Source organism: Lontra canadensis, unplaced genomic scaffold (assembly GCF_010015895.1).
Source record: "Lontra canadensis isolate GAN:19392208 unplaced genomic scaffold, GSC_riverotter_1.0 scaffold1, whole genome shotgun sequence".
NCBI lineage: Eukaryota > Metazoa > Chordata > Mammalia > Carnivora > Mustelidae > Lontra > Lontra canadensis.
In genome coordinates, this window is record NW_022630995.1 from 65,347,089 (window position 1) to 65,361,951 (window position 14,863).

General features: G+C 56.9%; 1 protein-coding gene across 5 annotated transcripts in view; it reads right to left on the bottom strand.

Moving 5' to 3' along the window:
• Positions 1-14,067, bottom strand: part of RGS12 (regulator of G protein signaling 12) — a 104,571-nt gene extending 90,504 nt beyond the window's left edge. For 4 of the 5 annotated variants that reach the window (XM_032855899.1, XM_032855905.1, XM_032855881.1 and 1 more), the window contains exon 1: positions 14,001-14,067. The gene's annotated coding sequence lies outside the window, so the exon portion shown is untranslated. Of the gene's footprint in view, positions 1-566; positions 583-14,000 lie in introns of those variants that run through there. The other variant, XM_032855890.1, reaches the window with a different exon arrangement.
• Between the last annotated feature and the right edge of the window lie 796 nt (positions 14,068-14,863).

Genomic DNA, 14,863 nt, shown 5'->3' on the forward strand with positions numbered 1-14,863 from the left:
GGGGGATGAATGGAAGGATGGATGGGGGATAGAGGAGGATGGATGGGGGATGGATGGGGGATAGATGGATGGAGGGATGGATGGATGGGGGATAGATGAGGGATGGATGGGTGAGGGATGGACAGATGAGTTGGGGAATGTATGCAATAGATTAACTGAATTCATTAGTGATAGTCAGTGTTTGCTCAATAAAACCTGGTTGGTAGGTTGGTCCAAAAATTAACAGACCCTTTCCCTGAGCTACAGAAAAGCAAGAACCTTTAAAACAAAGAGCCCACCAAACGCTGAGCAGGGCAAGTGAAAAAAGTCCCATCAAAGTTTTAGAGAGATGAGACAGGTCCAGTACAAAGGGACAGAATCGGCTTGAGAAGCCATGAAAACAGCAGAGCCAGGCCTGGGAGGCTCTGAGGCTCCCCGCCTGCATGCTGGGGCACAAGCATAAGAGCAGTGAGAAGGCGGCAGACAGGTGAAGCTGGGGGTGGGGGGCTCCCAGCAGGATTCCAGTGGCCACGCCCTGGTGCCCCCCAGCCTGCCCATGCTCCCCTCCCCCCAGGGGTGGCTGGCACCTCCAAGACTTGTGGGGAGTAAAGCGATGTTGTTAATCCCCATCCCCAAGACCTTAAGCCTCCTGCAGCTCCAAAAGGTCGGTGGGGCCATACAAAGCAGCACGTCCAACCTCAGCCCATCAGTGTCAAGGTCACCGGAGAACAAGGGCAGCGCAGAAGGGAGGCAGTCACTCTACCTCTGAGTCTGTCGCATGGTGACTACCGTCAGAATGAACTGGATACCCCAGACCTGGGAGCCGTCCCCCACGTGTACCATTTGTTTGACTCCCCGGGTTATGTTTCTTTTTATTCACCCACGATGCAAGCTCTAGGCTGGTGTGGGGCTGAGCACAGACCGCACTCACCCGAACCAGCCGGCCAGACAGGTGCGCGGCAGCCGATGCTCCCAGAACAGCCCTCTGGGATCTGTGGTGCTGTCCCGAGCACAGAATCCGGTCAACACCAGCAACGTGTAAACAACCCTCCAGATATCCTGCAGGGGTGGGCTGAAGCCCCAAACAGACCAGAAAAGGAAAAAGTCCCATGCTGTCCGAGAAAGGCTTATTGGGCTTTGAGACCAGAGAAGGAAATTCTTTTAAAAGGACAGCTGGACAGGCAGCACCTGCGGCACCTGCACTCTTCCCCCAAATACCAGCGGCGCTGTAACACCTCTGCAAACACAAGAGAGTGGGCTGAGGTCTGTCCACATGCATTAAATACCCAGGAGCACTTCCTCCGCACAGGCGCTGTTCTAGGAAGAGGGAACAACAGAGACAACAGGGGCCACCCAGGGGAGCCTGTCCTGGGGGATCTCATCCTGGGAATCCTGTCCCACGGACACTGTCCTGGGGGAGCCTCTCCTGGGGGAGCCTGCCTTCTGGCCGCCCAGTAGCAGCTAAAACAGAGTGCAGCAGACTGTTTCAGTCAGGGCTTTTGGACTGTGGAACCAGACATTAGAGGACCAGCCAAGCCATTCCTGTGACCTTGGTCACATGATGACCTTGATCATGTGTATGGTTAAGACCCAGACTCCGCCCCTGGCTGAGGTTTTGTCCAAAGAAATCACACATGAGAAGGGGGGCCCGCCCAGGCTTTCGCTTCCATCCTTGCCGGCACTCCCCCCACCCACCTGAGGAGCCACAGGACCCCTCATGTTTCCCCAAGGGCAAGAATGTGCTGGTTCTCACCCCTTGTCACCAGCACCAAGCTCACAGCACCCTCCCCTTGGGAATGCCCATTCTCAGACCACTCACCATCCCCAAGGCCCATCACAGGCCCAGGTCCCTCTGCTCACTCCCCTCCCTGACCCACACAAGACGTGTGCCTATGTCGGTGGTCTCCGTGCTCACGTCTCCGAGCCCCCTGGAGTGTAAGAAGGTGTTCAGTAAGCACCTGCTGAACCATTAAATGTGGCTGACACAGACTTCCCTTTCTAAGTGTTGGAATTTAATGTTTTGTTCATAGCATGTAAAATTTCCAAAAAGAACAAACATGACTTTTGTAATCAGAAAAAAAATAAAAGTTAACTGAAGTGTGTGATGCATTTTACATGTAATTCTTTGTCATACACAAACAATGGTGGACTTCTCTCTGCAGACCCACATCCATCCCTCCCCACTGCTGGCCCGACGGGGACGCAACCTCGGAGACCCAGTGCCCCACGGTGTTTCCTCTGCCGCCATGGGGTCTGCCCCCTACCCCGCTGGTTCCTGTGCAGAAGACCGTGCCATAAGTGTAATGGGGTTGGGCGAGGGCACAATGCGTCCTCATGGCCACAGAGCAAGTCCCACGGTGGGCCAGGGGTGAGCAGAGGCCATCGCCCCCCCCACCCCCATTCACTCCCCCATCAACCAGCAAGAGTATAAGCAACACCAGCTCAGAAAAGAGTAAAGGGATGAAAGGAAGCAAACATCAGGTTTCACACAGGGGGCGCTGGGGCGGCTCAGACGGTGAAACATCTAACTCTTGATCTCAGCTCAGGTCATGATCTCAGGATCATGAGTTCAAGCCCTGCACTGGGTTCCACACTGGACGTGGAGCCTACTAAAAAGGAAAGGAAAGGAAAGGAAAGGAAAGGAAAGGAAAGGAAAGGAAAGAGGAGAGGAGAGGAGAGGAAGAAAGAAAGCTGACAGAAACCCACTCTGGCACATGTCTAAGTTCCCTAAGGTGAAGCTAGGAGCCAGCCCCATTCCCTGTTCCCAGAACCCACTGCCCCTCTACCCGAACCCCTGAACCCAGCTTCTCCAGCAAGGGCTGTCAGCCTCACTGCCCAGGTCAGCAGGCGAGAGACCCAGCCTCCCACCCAGTTAAGTCCCAACACCAAGGGAAGCAGGGCGGTGGGCAGCTGGAGTGCGAGCAGGCAACAGGAACAGTCACTGTCCCCTGCTCAGCTCACCTACCCCTCCCGGGGGCATGATACAGACCCAAAGGGGTGGTCCCGAGGTTCAAGTGCCAGAGCTGATGGTCACCTGCTTACACTGAAGGAAGGAAATAGCCACCAAGAGAGAGCTCTCAGCAAGGTGGGCACCCGACGGTGAGCACATGGCATCACGTGTTTGCAATGCAGGACAGAGAGCCCACGGATGGAAAACCAGCCATATGACAGGAGCAAAATGGCGCAGGAGAAGGGCACTGACATCGCAACAAAGACTCCATTCGGGGTCGCATCCCCTGCCTCTGCTGCGCCCCTCTGGCACGGTTGGGCACCTCTCCTTGGGGGTGCTCGCCAGCACCTCCCCCTCCCCCTCTCCACGCCTCCTCGGAACTCCCATCCCCACTGTCCACGTAGGCCCTGATGTCCCCAAATGCCACCTTATTGCCTTGCCTTCTACCTCGGTGCTGGCCAAGTGCCAGTGCGTGTGAGGTCAGGGAAAGCTGCTGGGTGAGGGATGGGACTGGAGTGACAGACGGGGCTTCTGAGAGATGAAGGGTGAAACTCACAGACCCTCGCCTTGAGCAACAGGGCCTCCAGAAGGCTGCTTATGGCTGCCACCCTTGACCCTTCAGGAGCCCGAGACGGAGGAAGGCTAATCTCAACGTCGTCCAAGGGAGTGAACACCAGGGCGATTCATAGAAGGCCCACAGATGGTCCAGAAAATTCTATTAGCCGAGGTGTCGGCAGCTGGGACTGAAAGCGTCAGAAGCGGCACATAATGGAAAGTGGACACTAGATCCCAAACTATTAACAGGAAGGAAGCAGGTGAAGACCCACGTCCCCTAAAAGCATAAGCTGTCTCCCAGGACAAGGGACGGTGACTCAGGACGGGGCTCAGGAGCCCAGAAGTCAGTGTGAGAGCTGCTGTCCCCAGACCCTGGCACCTGACTAAGGCATTTTCAACACCCGCCAGGCCCTATGCCCTCCCTCCCCTCATCCTGAGCAGGAGTGGCCACGGTGGCTAGGCTCAGTCTGTGCCAAGAGTGCGCCCTGGTGTGGGGGAGGGTCTGGGAGCCGGCCTCTAGAGTCCAGGATGCCAGGAAGTGCACTCCACGGGCTGCAACAAGGAACCACGTGTGGGAGGCTCACGCATGCCCAGTGCTGACTGACACCATGGGACTTCTGCACCGAGCTGACGTGGTTGGGGGAGGCTCTCAGGGGGAGTGTTGTGCACTGGGAGGGCCACGATGCACTGGGGCCAGGGGCTGGACAGTGGGAGAGCAGACTGACACGTATTTATACTTACACTGTAACTCAGTGATGCCCTCCTAGTGTCCCACCCTTGGCAGCCCCCTACCCCTGGAGCCTGGGCTAGACCTAGTGCCTCACTTCTAATAACCAGTGCAGAAGCAATGAGAAGCCACTTCCAAGATGATTACAGAGACCGGCTTTTGTCCTCGCCATCTCCCTCCCTCGCTGTGAGGGAAGTCAGCGGCCAGCAGCCCAGTGGCAACAATGTCTCTGGCCAACAGCAAAGTCAGGAGGCCTGCAGCAGCCACGTGAGGTCTTCGGAGACTACGGCCAGCATGTGAGCGAGCCTGGAAGCAGACCTACCCTCCTTAGCCTGGCTGCTATAAACACAGACAAAACGGCGCTAAATTTATTTCTAGGCAGCAATGCGAGATTAACTTTCTCACAGGTTCCCCCCAACTAATCTATGATGAGGCGATTCAGGAAATCCGTCTGCACACACCTGAGATAAACAGACTATGGAACAGAGCAAACCGGCCAAGGACAGTGACCGCACTGGGTGACTATGTAAGCACTGTGACCTCACAGCTAACTATGACCATCCCACTACCCCACACGAGAACGCGAGGCCCAGGCACGCTGCCCATGGTCATGGTCACGACTGAATGCAGACTCAGCCGACCGATCCCAGTCTGGGCTCATCAGCACGAGAGGAGCTGACCTCCCGTGAGGTTCTCCTCCTACCAAAAATATTTACCTGGTTCTTGGAGAGTCTAGCTCAATCCCCAGGTAGCTTCATCTCCCAAATTCACCACTAATCTAAGCTGAGGAAGCAGGTCAGTAGCCAGTGAAATCATTTGTGTGCATGGTTGTCGGAATAATTTACGAGGCCGAACAGAAGAGCACAATATATACAATGTCCCGGGTCAGCATTTTGTGATTACACAGAGGTTTTGCGTTGGGCTTTTTTTAATGCCAATTCTTGAGGTTTTAACACTTCTGAGTCCAAAGAAACCAAGAGATCAAGCCGTGGGGGGCGCACATCGGGTTCAGTACTAACGGTGTGCATCCCTGTCTGCCCTGCTGGCCGGGCTCTAGGCTCCGGGCTCCAGGCTGAGCCAGGAAGAGCCAGCCCCTCGCTGAGCAGCTGTGATCAGCAGGGGAGCCAAGTACGCACTCCAACAGTAAAGCGGCTCCTGGAACCAGGAATGACAGCGATGAGAAGCAATGAGGAAAGAGGAGAAAGAAAGAAGTAAAAGAGAGAAGAGACTCAAGACTGGCAAACCCATCAGAAAAACTTATGTACAATGACTACCCTCAGTCTAATGTGAAAAGGAAATGAAATTCTGAAAATTCTACTATGCAGTTGAAGAAATAGTCATGCTCATGTCATCCTTAGCGCTTGAAACACGAGCCCTACACTTACCCAGCGTCCTCCTTCAGAACAGGACACCTGTGCATTTTCATAGCCCTGAGCCCACAGCCCCTCAGCCTCTTCCTGGCCTCCCCTTGGCTTCCTCGCCTCCCCAGCCCCAGTCACAGCTCAGCAGCAGAGGGAAACCTGTGGCGCCAGCAAGTGGCCAAGCGAGTGCCCAAAGTCCTCCAGACACAAGGGCCTGTGGGAACAGGACAGCACCCAGCAGCATGGGTCCGTCCCTCCTGCTCCTGGAGTCTCCCTACAGGCTGAGGCCCGGCTCCAACACCCCTCTCCCCCAGTGTTTGCCCCTTCTCTGGCACGGGAAGGACAAGGTCTAGAACTGGCACAAAGACTATCATTTAAATTACAAAGGCCCATTTTACAGGTTCAAAAAATATTCACACATCTTTCTGAGTGATTCGAATCATCTGGGATGTGAAGGCGACATGGAACCAAATGTGTAGGCTAACCGATTGAGAGAGGCAAATGTTTGCTCTCTCATCTCAAAGAAATACATAAAAATCCCAAGACCTCCGACGATTAAGAAAACTCATTCTCGAATATCAGCGGGGCTCACACGATGCACAGAGGCTGGGACCAAGCACCTGTAGCCTCGGGAGACACAAAGACACGCCTGCTGTGACCCGGCATCCACACCTACAACCTGCATCCCCCATGCACACGCAGGGCCCCGGCCACCGGCCTGACCCACAGGCTCCCTTCTATCGTTTTGCGTTACTCTCCACGGGGCTGGGCTGAACAAGAATACCTGACCGCCGAGGCCAGCCCCAACCTCCGCGTCCCCCGAGGCAGGCCTGGCCTCACCGCCCCATAACTTCCCACGGCTCCTGCATCTGTGTGGTCGCTCGTTCCCTCAACGGCTGTGGAGTGGCTTCAACAGCAGCTCCTGGGAGACGGATGAACAGTGACCGGCGATGGCCCCCGGGGGACGGCACAGATCATCAAACCAACGCCACCGCCCACAGAAGGTCAGGGGGACACACGGGAGGGCACACAGCCTTGACCCCTTTCGAGAAATCACTCTTCCCCCAATGTGCCCTCTCCCTATCCCTTCACTGCTCCTCGGCTCAGCTTGAAGCCCACGAACTCCTCTGATCCCCACCAATCCCCCTGACCACCCAGCAGACCAGGGGACCCCACACTCTGGCCATGCCTGCCGTCTGCTGTCAGCTCAGGCTCAGCACCACACCTTCCACGAGGAGCTCAGACAAGGGCCTAAAGCTGCAGCTCGCTCCCACCCAGCCCCCGCAGCCAGGATCGAGCCCCTCCAGTCCCCAGCTTGCGGCTTCCTCTGCAGCTGACGGGACCGCGCTGCTCTTTCTGATTCCAGAAACAAATTCTAGCACAAGAGTCTTGGTATACTGGAGGCAAAGCCATCTCCATTCTCCCCCCGTTATTTGAATATCCCTTCTTAGCTCTGCTTGGTATTTCTGTCTGTGGCGATTCAACGAGCTGGCGGGTGTAGCAAATAAACAAGACACCCGGTTACATTTTGAATTTCAGATCAAAGACTGGTAAGTGTGAGTCTAGGCATGTCCCGAATACTGTGCAGTACATTATGTCTGATAAATCTAACTGAAGAGACAGAGGAGGCCGCAGTGCCCATGGCCCCTGACTCAGTATCCCTCAGCTCTTCCTCGCTGGGGCCTGGCTGGATCCCATTACCCTCACCGCCACCAATGTCCCCCGAGCCTCCCTGGGCGATGTGGACAGGGGCAGCCCCAGGACATGAGGGGACAGGCCAAGCCCTGCCTGACCCCCCACGCCTCCCTGCCTCCCCCCAACTCCCGGACGCCTAGAAAAACAGAACAAAGGACCTTATTGCAGGCTTCGCACGGGGCATTCTTCCACCCATGGACAAATCTGGTCATTCCCTACAGGGTTCAAGGGGAACAGGCAGAGAGCGTTGTACTGTCCTTGTCTGCTTCTTCCATTAGGGCTGCAGGAAATCTTCCTGCTCTCTGCGTCCTTCTCCTTTACTCCCAGGGAGATAAGGGAGTCTGCAGACACACCAAGTCACCAGCCCACTTTGGCGGGGAATGTGAGAGGGACAAGCCAGGTCAGTGCTGCCCCTGGGGAGGCCAAGAGCAGCCCCCGCATGGAAGCCTCGGGAGGGGCGAGGGCCAGAGGCGGTCACATGGGCAGGAGGCCCCAAGCCCCAGTGACCCCACATGGCTCCTTACCTCCTGGGTCCAGGCAGGGCGTGTGTCGTGGGCTGCACGGCTGCCCCAAGGACATGAGGCCCTAATCTGTAGAACCCAATGGGAACTCCTTTGGAAACAGGTCTTTGCAAACAGGCTTAAAGGAAGGCTTCTGCGCCACGAGATGATCCTGATGTCTGAGTGGGCCCCAGACGCCATCCCAAGCATCCCTAGGAGAGGGAGGCAGAGGGAAGACCCAGCACAAGCGGGGGACGGGTCCCCAGAACCTGGAGGCAGGGACGGGCAGGGCGGCCACATCCCGGCTGCCAGTAGCCTCAGAAGCTGGAAGAGGCAGGACAGACCCTTCCCAAGAGTCTTGGAGGGAGCCCAGCCCTGCCCACACCAGGACTAGGCCTTCTGGCCTTCAGAACCGCAAGAGAATAAATTCCTGCTACTTTAAGTGCTCCCTGTCTGCGGTGCTTTGTGATAAGAGTCACAGGAAACTAATAAGGGGGGCGGGGCAGGGACCCCATCTCCTCCAGGGAACCAACTGCCCCATAAATGCTTAACCCCACAGAGCTGGGCTTCTGGCTGGACTCCAGGCAGCTAGGGGCCCGGGGCTCTGGTGAGCAGTGTGGTCTCTCCCCGCCCCAGTACTTCCTGGGGAAAACGTGTCCTGGGCTCAGCTCCTCTGTACCACACTTATGAGGAGTCATGGAGTGCACAGCCTGCCGCAGGGCAGGAACCTGATGAAGCTGCACTCTGTAGGGACATCTGGGGGGCTCAGTCGGTGACACGTCTGCCTTTGGCTCGGGTCACAATCCTGGGGTCCTGAGATTGAGCCCCGCCTCAGGCTCCCAGCTCCATGGAGTCTGTGTCTCCCCCTCTCTCTGTTCCTCCCCCCTCCTGTTCTCTCACTCCCTCTCTCTCTCAAATAGATAAATTTAAAATCTTAAAAAAAAAAAAAAGTATTCCAAATATTTATGCCCCACCTCCAAACTGCTTTGGAAAAATGTGTGTTTATTATTTATTAGTTAATTATAAAGTCTTCAATGTGAAGGCTAGTTAAAAAATAAAAAACTGTAAATGAACAAAACGTTCACACCACAAGCAGAACCTCTCAGACTGGATCAATGAGCAGGACTCCAACATACGCTTTATAAGACGCTGACTCTGAACATCATAAGAACACACACAGGCTGAGCATAAAGGACGGAAGAGCCAGGCCACGGAAACCGTAAATGGGAGAGAGCCATAAGCGTTCTCAGTATGGGACTTCAAAGGCACCTGGGGGCTCAGTCGGTTAAGCATCTGACTCTTGATTTCAGCTCAGGTCACAATGTCAGCGTGGTGAGAATGGGCTCGTGCCGAGCATGGAGACTGCTTGAGATTCTCTCTCCCCGTTGGCCCCAACCCTCTTCTCTAAAAAAACAAACATGAGACATCATGACCAAAGCCCCATTCATCAGAAGAATCACCATCACCGACGTGTACAAACTTAATAACAGAGATTCGAACACGTGAACCAAACCGGAAAGAAGTAAAAGGTAGAAAAAGACAAATCCAAGCTGTTGGAGATTTGAGAAAACCTTTCTCAGGAACTGTTAGAACAACCCAAATCCCTACCACCCAAACAACAGAAATAATACGGGAGATGTGAATGCTATATGGGGTTTCTTCTAGGTGCCGGGCATAATTTCAGGTGTTTGAAATTAGCCATGAATAATATTGAGGGAAGAAAACCTGGTCTCATGGAGGATATAGTCTCATGAAAAATAGAGGGAGGAAAATCAGAAAACAGAATAACGATTCAAAGTTATGTTTATTATCTTCTAAAAAATAAGATCTTGCATCTCTAAATGAAGAACAAGATTATATTTTTTAAAAAAGAAAAGGGAAACTGGGGGGCACCTGGGTGATGCAGTCAGTTAAGCGTCCAAGTCTTGGTTCCGGCTCAGGTAGTGAGTGATCTCAGGCCATGCAATCGAGCCCCACGTCAGGCTCCCTGCTCAGTGCAGAGTCTGCTTAAGACTCTCTCTCCCTCTCCCTCTGCCTCCTCTTCCCACACACGCTCTCTCAAATAAATCTTTTTCAAAAAGGAAAATCAAAAAAGAACGCTCAAAAACCGAAAAGGGTAACAGAAATGAAACGACTAAATGAAGAGCTGGAAGACATGCACAGGAGTCTCCCAAGAGTCCAGCAAACATCTGTCTGAGACCAACAAGACTCAGGGATCAGTAGTTCAGCCAGGAGATCCAAACTCCAAATAAAGGGAGTTCCAGAAAGAGAACACAAGACAGAAAGCAAGGAATTCTCTCAGGAGTAACAGGGTCTCAGCATGTGCCTGGCACAGCGATGACAGCAAGCATTGTCACAGGCTACTTCAGAGCACAGGGCCACGAGGGATGTGCCTACAAGCTCCCTGGGGCCACACCACTGACAGAGAACTGAACTCAGAATGGCACCCATGCTAGAAACCAAAGGCAGTGAAGCAACAGCTTCAAGATCCTGAGAAAATACTTTTCAGTATTTCAATATTCTATACCCAGCTAAACTAAAAGTAACTGAGGAGCAAAGATATTTTCAAAATAAAGACAAAAGGAATATCTACACTGGGGTGCCTGGGTGGCTCAGTCAGTTAAGCATCTGACTCTTGGTTTCGGCTCAAGCCACAGTCTACAGGGTCACGGGCTTGAGCCCTGTGTCGGACTCCATGCTCTGCTGGGAGCCTACTTGAGATTCTCTCTCCCTCTGCCCTGCCCCCTTCAATAAATATTTTTTTTTAAAAAGCAGTATCTACATAATACTTCTAGTCATCTAGAGTCCGTCCTTCACCAAAACAAACATCAAGCGCAGGCAGAGGAGAGAGGGGTCCAGAGTGCAGGGACCAATACAGAGGGAGAGCAGTCCAGGGAACCTTGTGCAGCGGCCAGCCATGGGCACCCCAGGACAGGAACAGACTGGGGCAGGATGCAGGACTCCAGGAGAAGAACAAGAAGCATGGCCACAATAGGGGTGTGGAGGGACACGTGCTGGGTGTAAGGCAAGAGTCCTTCCATAGGCGGGTGACAGGGCTGGGCAGGACAGCGGCAGTGTGGGGTGTCCGTGTGTCGGACTAGGGGGTGTGTGTGCTGTGTGGGCGTGTCCATCTATAAATGACTGTGTAAACAAGAAAAAAGATGGGAAAGGATATACATTAGGGATCACCACAACTGCAGGGTTGGGGACAGCAAAGCCACTGGCCGGGAGACGGAATGAGAGTAGAAAGGACAAACTACACATTTTCTTTGGGAAGGTTTAGACTCAAGAGCTCTGCCTGGAGCACAAGTCCAAATCAACCTGGCGAACCTGAGAACTTGGGCTAGATGTGGGGACATGGGGACAATCATGGGGAAACTCGCATCTACGATAAAATCACGCTGTGTGCATATAGGGTGCACTTCTCAAGACAAACTACAGTTTTTATCAGATGGGGAAGGGAGTAGGGGACCATCACCTCCCAAAAGGTAAAAGCAAGTCCTCTAGCAGCCTTGAACCCTGAGCAGGGCTTATCTTCTTCCCCAGGCCACCGAGAAAGGTACGGGAGATGGCTGCTCCTGAGCGAGGACGGGGAAGACCCAGTCCTCCCAGAACTGAAGTCAGGAGCATGGTGGGAGGCTAGAATGGTCCCCTAAGACTCAGGTCCTAGCTCCCCAGACCATGAATGTCACCTGAGAAGCCCCAGGGACTTGGAGGTGTGATTACATTCTGGGTCCTGTGACGGAAGAGGACCCCAGGTCTGATCGCCAACATGGGGGTCCTCCCAGGAAGGAGGCAGAGGGAGCTGGGGAGATGGAGGCAGGGGAGCAAGGACAGAGGACAGCCTCCAGGAAGCTGAGTGGGTTCTCCCTGGCCCAAGCGCCACCTTGGTCTCAGCCCCGGGACACCCATGTCGGACTTCTGGCCTCCAGCAGCTTCCATCACTAACTGTGTGGTTGCTTGTCACAACAGCCATGGGAAACTCAAGTGCCAATTAGAAAGTAAAACATTTCTGGGCATCCCACCCAAGTCAAGGAAAGCATGAGCTGTGACACGTACAAGGTAGGTCTGTCTACACTCCACTCCCTTCTGCACCCACCCACCCGCCCCTAGCATGTGAACCACCCCCGCTCCACTGGTGCTGCTTTCCCTGCATCCTGACTGTTCAGCTTGGCCTGCTTCGAGCACAGAGAGACGACTGAAGATGGTCACCAGAAAGCCAGCTCAAGGTCACCTTCATCCGGACCTCCCAGGGAAGCAGGCAGCGCTTCTGTCCCTCCTGTCCCATAGCTTCTCCCACAGCTCCTCCATTCCTCCTTTGCCTGGCCACCGGCCCCCACCCTTATTCTGGCAAGAGGGGAGGAGAAGGCCTGCCCTTGACCCCAGGGCCACCAGCCCACAGCCGCCTTCCTCTCTGCCACGCAGGCCAGCTCAATGTCTCCCTCCTCACCCCCACCCGCCCCATAACACTGCCACCACGGTCACTCCCCACGTCCAACCCAAGTCTGTGGCCTTCCCTCCATTCACCGTGGCCTCCTCTGCCCTGTCCATCCCAGTGGTCCCAGACCTCATCGCCAGTCAGCTAGTGCTCTTGCTATGCGCACCCAGGCAATAGGCAGCCTGCCTGAGAAGCGTCCCTCCAGCCCGGGTCCTGAGCCAGGCCCTTGTGCCACCGTCTCTGATCCTCAAACCCACTGGGTGAGGTGGCATTTTCATGAAACTGCACATGGTGACAATTATGTCTCTAAAGTGAAACCGTGACCACATTCTCCTACTCCTCGCCTTCCACCCACAGCATATTCCAGACTCCAGGACCGCTCCCCGTGCCTCACCCCAGGCCGGGGTAGGGGTGCTACCCCCCCACTGTGCCCCTCCTCTCTGGAGCACACACTCCTGCAGGACCCCCGGCCTCACACAGGCCCCATTGCGACCACAGTATCACCAACACTGGCTGCTCCCAGGGCCTCAGACACACCCCTGAGAATCCTGAGGGGCCCGCCGGCAGGCACCATTCCCATGCCCATCCACCATGAGCAACAGAGCAGGTAGCCACCTGCCCAAGGGCTTATCCCAGGAGCATGGCCAGGCAGGGCACACGGGGGACCTCTGTCTATACCCCATGACTCCAGTGCTGCTCACTACCTACACCCCACAATTCTGGGCCACTCTGTCTATACCCCACAATTCTGGGGCTCTGTCTACACTCCACAACTCCAGCACAGCTGTCTACACTCCACAATTCTGGGCCACTCTGTCTATACCCTACAGTTCTGGGGCTCTGCCTACACTCCATGACTCTGGGCCACTCTGTCTACTCACAACTCTGGTGCTGCTGTCTATACACCACAATTCTGGGCCACTCTGTCTACACTCCACAACTCTGGCGCTGCTGACTACACCCTACAACTCTGGGTGGCTCTCTCTACCCCCAACTCTGCAGCCCTGTCCACACCCCACAACTTGGGAGTCGCTCTGCCCACACCCCACAGCTCCGAGCCGCTCTGGATACACCTCACCACTCTGGGGCTCTGTCTTAGGCCCCACAGCTCCCAGCCGCTCTGTCTACACCCCACAACTCTGGGGCTCTGTCTACGCCCCGCAGCTCTGAGCCGCTCTGTCTAGCCAGGACCCCCGAGCTGGCAGCACAGCCGGGCCAGGGGAAACCCGCAGGGCGGCGGCCCCGACGCTGCTGCAGTTAAACGCCGGAGTCGGGATCTCCGGAGGCAGCTTTGCTCAAACAATGCGGCCGCCGGCCGGGGCGGCCAGGAAACTCGAGACCCGCGCGGACTCGGGCCCCGCAGCGCCCCGACTCCGGCCCAGGACGGGGCGAACGCGGCGGGGACAGAGGCCTGAACCCCCGGCCCGTCTGCCGCCGCCCCGCGCCCCCCGGCCCGGGCCCTCGGGTCCAGCCAAGGAGCGACGGGCCCCTCGGCGACCCCATAACCCAGGCTCCGGGCGGGGTCCGCGCGCGCCGAGCCCACAACGAGTCCCGGCGGAGGCCCGGGAACAAAAGGAGAGCGGCCGGCGGCCCGGCGGCCCGGCGGCCCGGGGGCGCGGGGTTGAGGGGCCCAAACAAGCCGGACGCCGGCCGGACGCCGACCGGACGCCCCCGGACCCCCTCGGCCGCGCTGGGCGGGGGCGGGGCTGACGGCCAGGCCGCGGAGGGCGCGAGCGCGCGCCCAGAGAAGAAAGAAACGGAGGCGGGGCGGCCCTGCGCCCGGCCCGCAACCTACCGGCCGCTCGCTCCGCGGGCGCGATCCGCTCCGCCCGCGCGCAACGGTCGCTCAGCCGCCACCGCCCGCCCGGGGGGCGGGGTTCAGGGGCGGGGACAATAGGGCGGGGCCTCCTGAGGGCGGGACCTGCGGGGCGGAGGGAAGGCGTGGTCTCTGGAAGCGTGGGCGGGTCTGGGGAATAGAGCCGGAGTCCTCTGTTTGTGGGGCGGAGCCTCAGTGGCGGGGTGGAGCCGCCGGGGGTGGGGCGGGCCTACGGGGGCGGCGCCTACAGGGGCGAGAAAGTGTGCTCACAGCTGGGCTTCCAGGGGAAGTGTGCGGAGAGAATGAGGGGCGAGGCCTCAGCCAGGGGCGGGGCTAGGGAGGCGGACATGGAGAGGAGGGGAGGGGAGGGGCGGGGCCGGGGCCCCGCCCCCCCCCCCGCCCCCCCTCGGCCCCCCCACCCCCCGGCCCCCCGGCTCCCCATTCCATACCCTGGACAGGACTTACGCTGCCAGAGCTGAGGTGGTGGCTAGTGCCCGCGGTGGAATCCTTCCAGATTCCCCTCTCGGGTCCTCTCCTTTCTCCCGTCCCCGGTCCCCTCACACCGGTGCCTGGGTCCCCTTCCGTCCCCTCGGGCCCTCCTGCGCCCCGCCTCGAGTCCCTCCTGACACCCCCCTCACACCCGGGTCCCCCGCTGACCCGGTCCCTTCCTGCGCCCCCGCCCCGTGTCCCCTCTCGTCTCCCGGCCCCGGGTCCCATAGAAGGTGAGCGGGCACTTCCGCCGCGCCCCTGCCCTGGCCGCCCAGCACCAGGGATCCCATACCCTCGGAAGACCTTGATATGCACCTAGACCGTAATCCACCGAAATCCTTTTATTTTTAAGG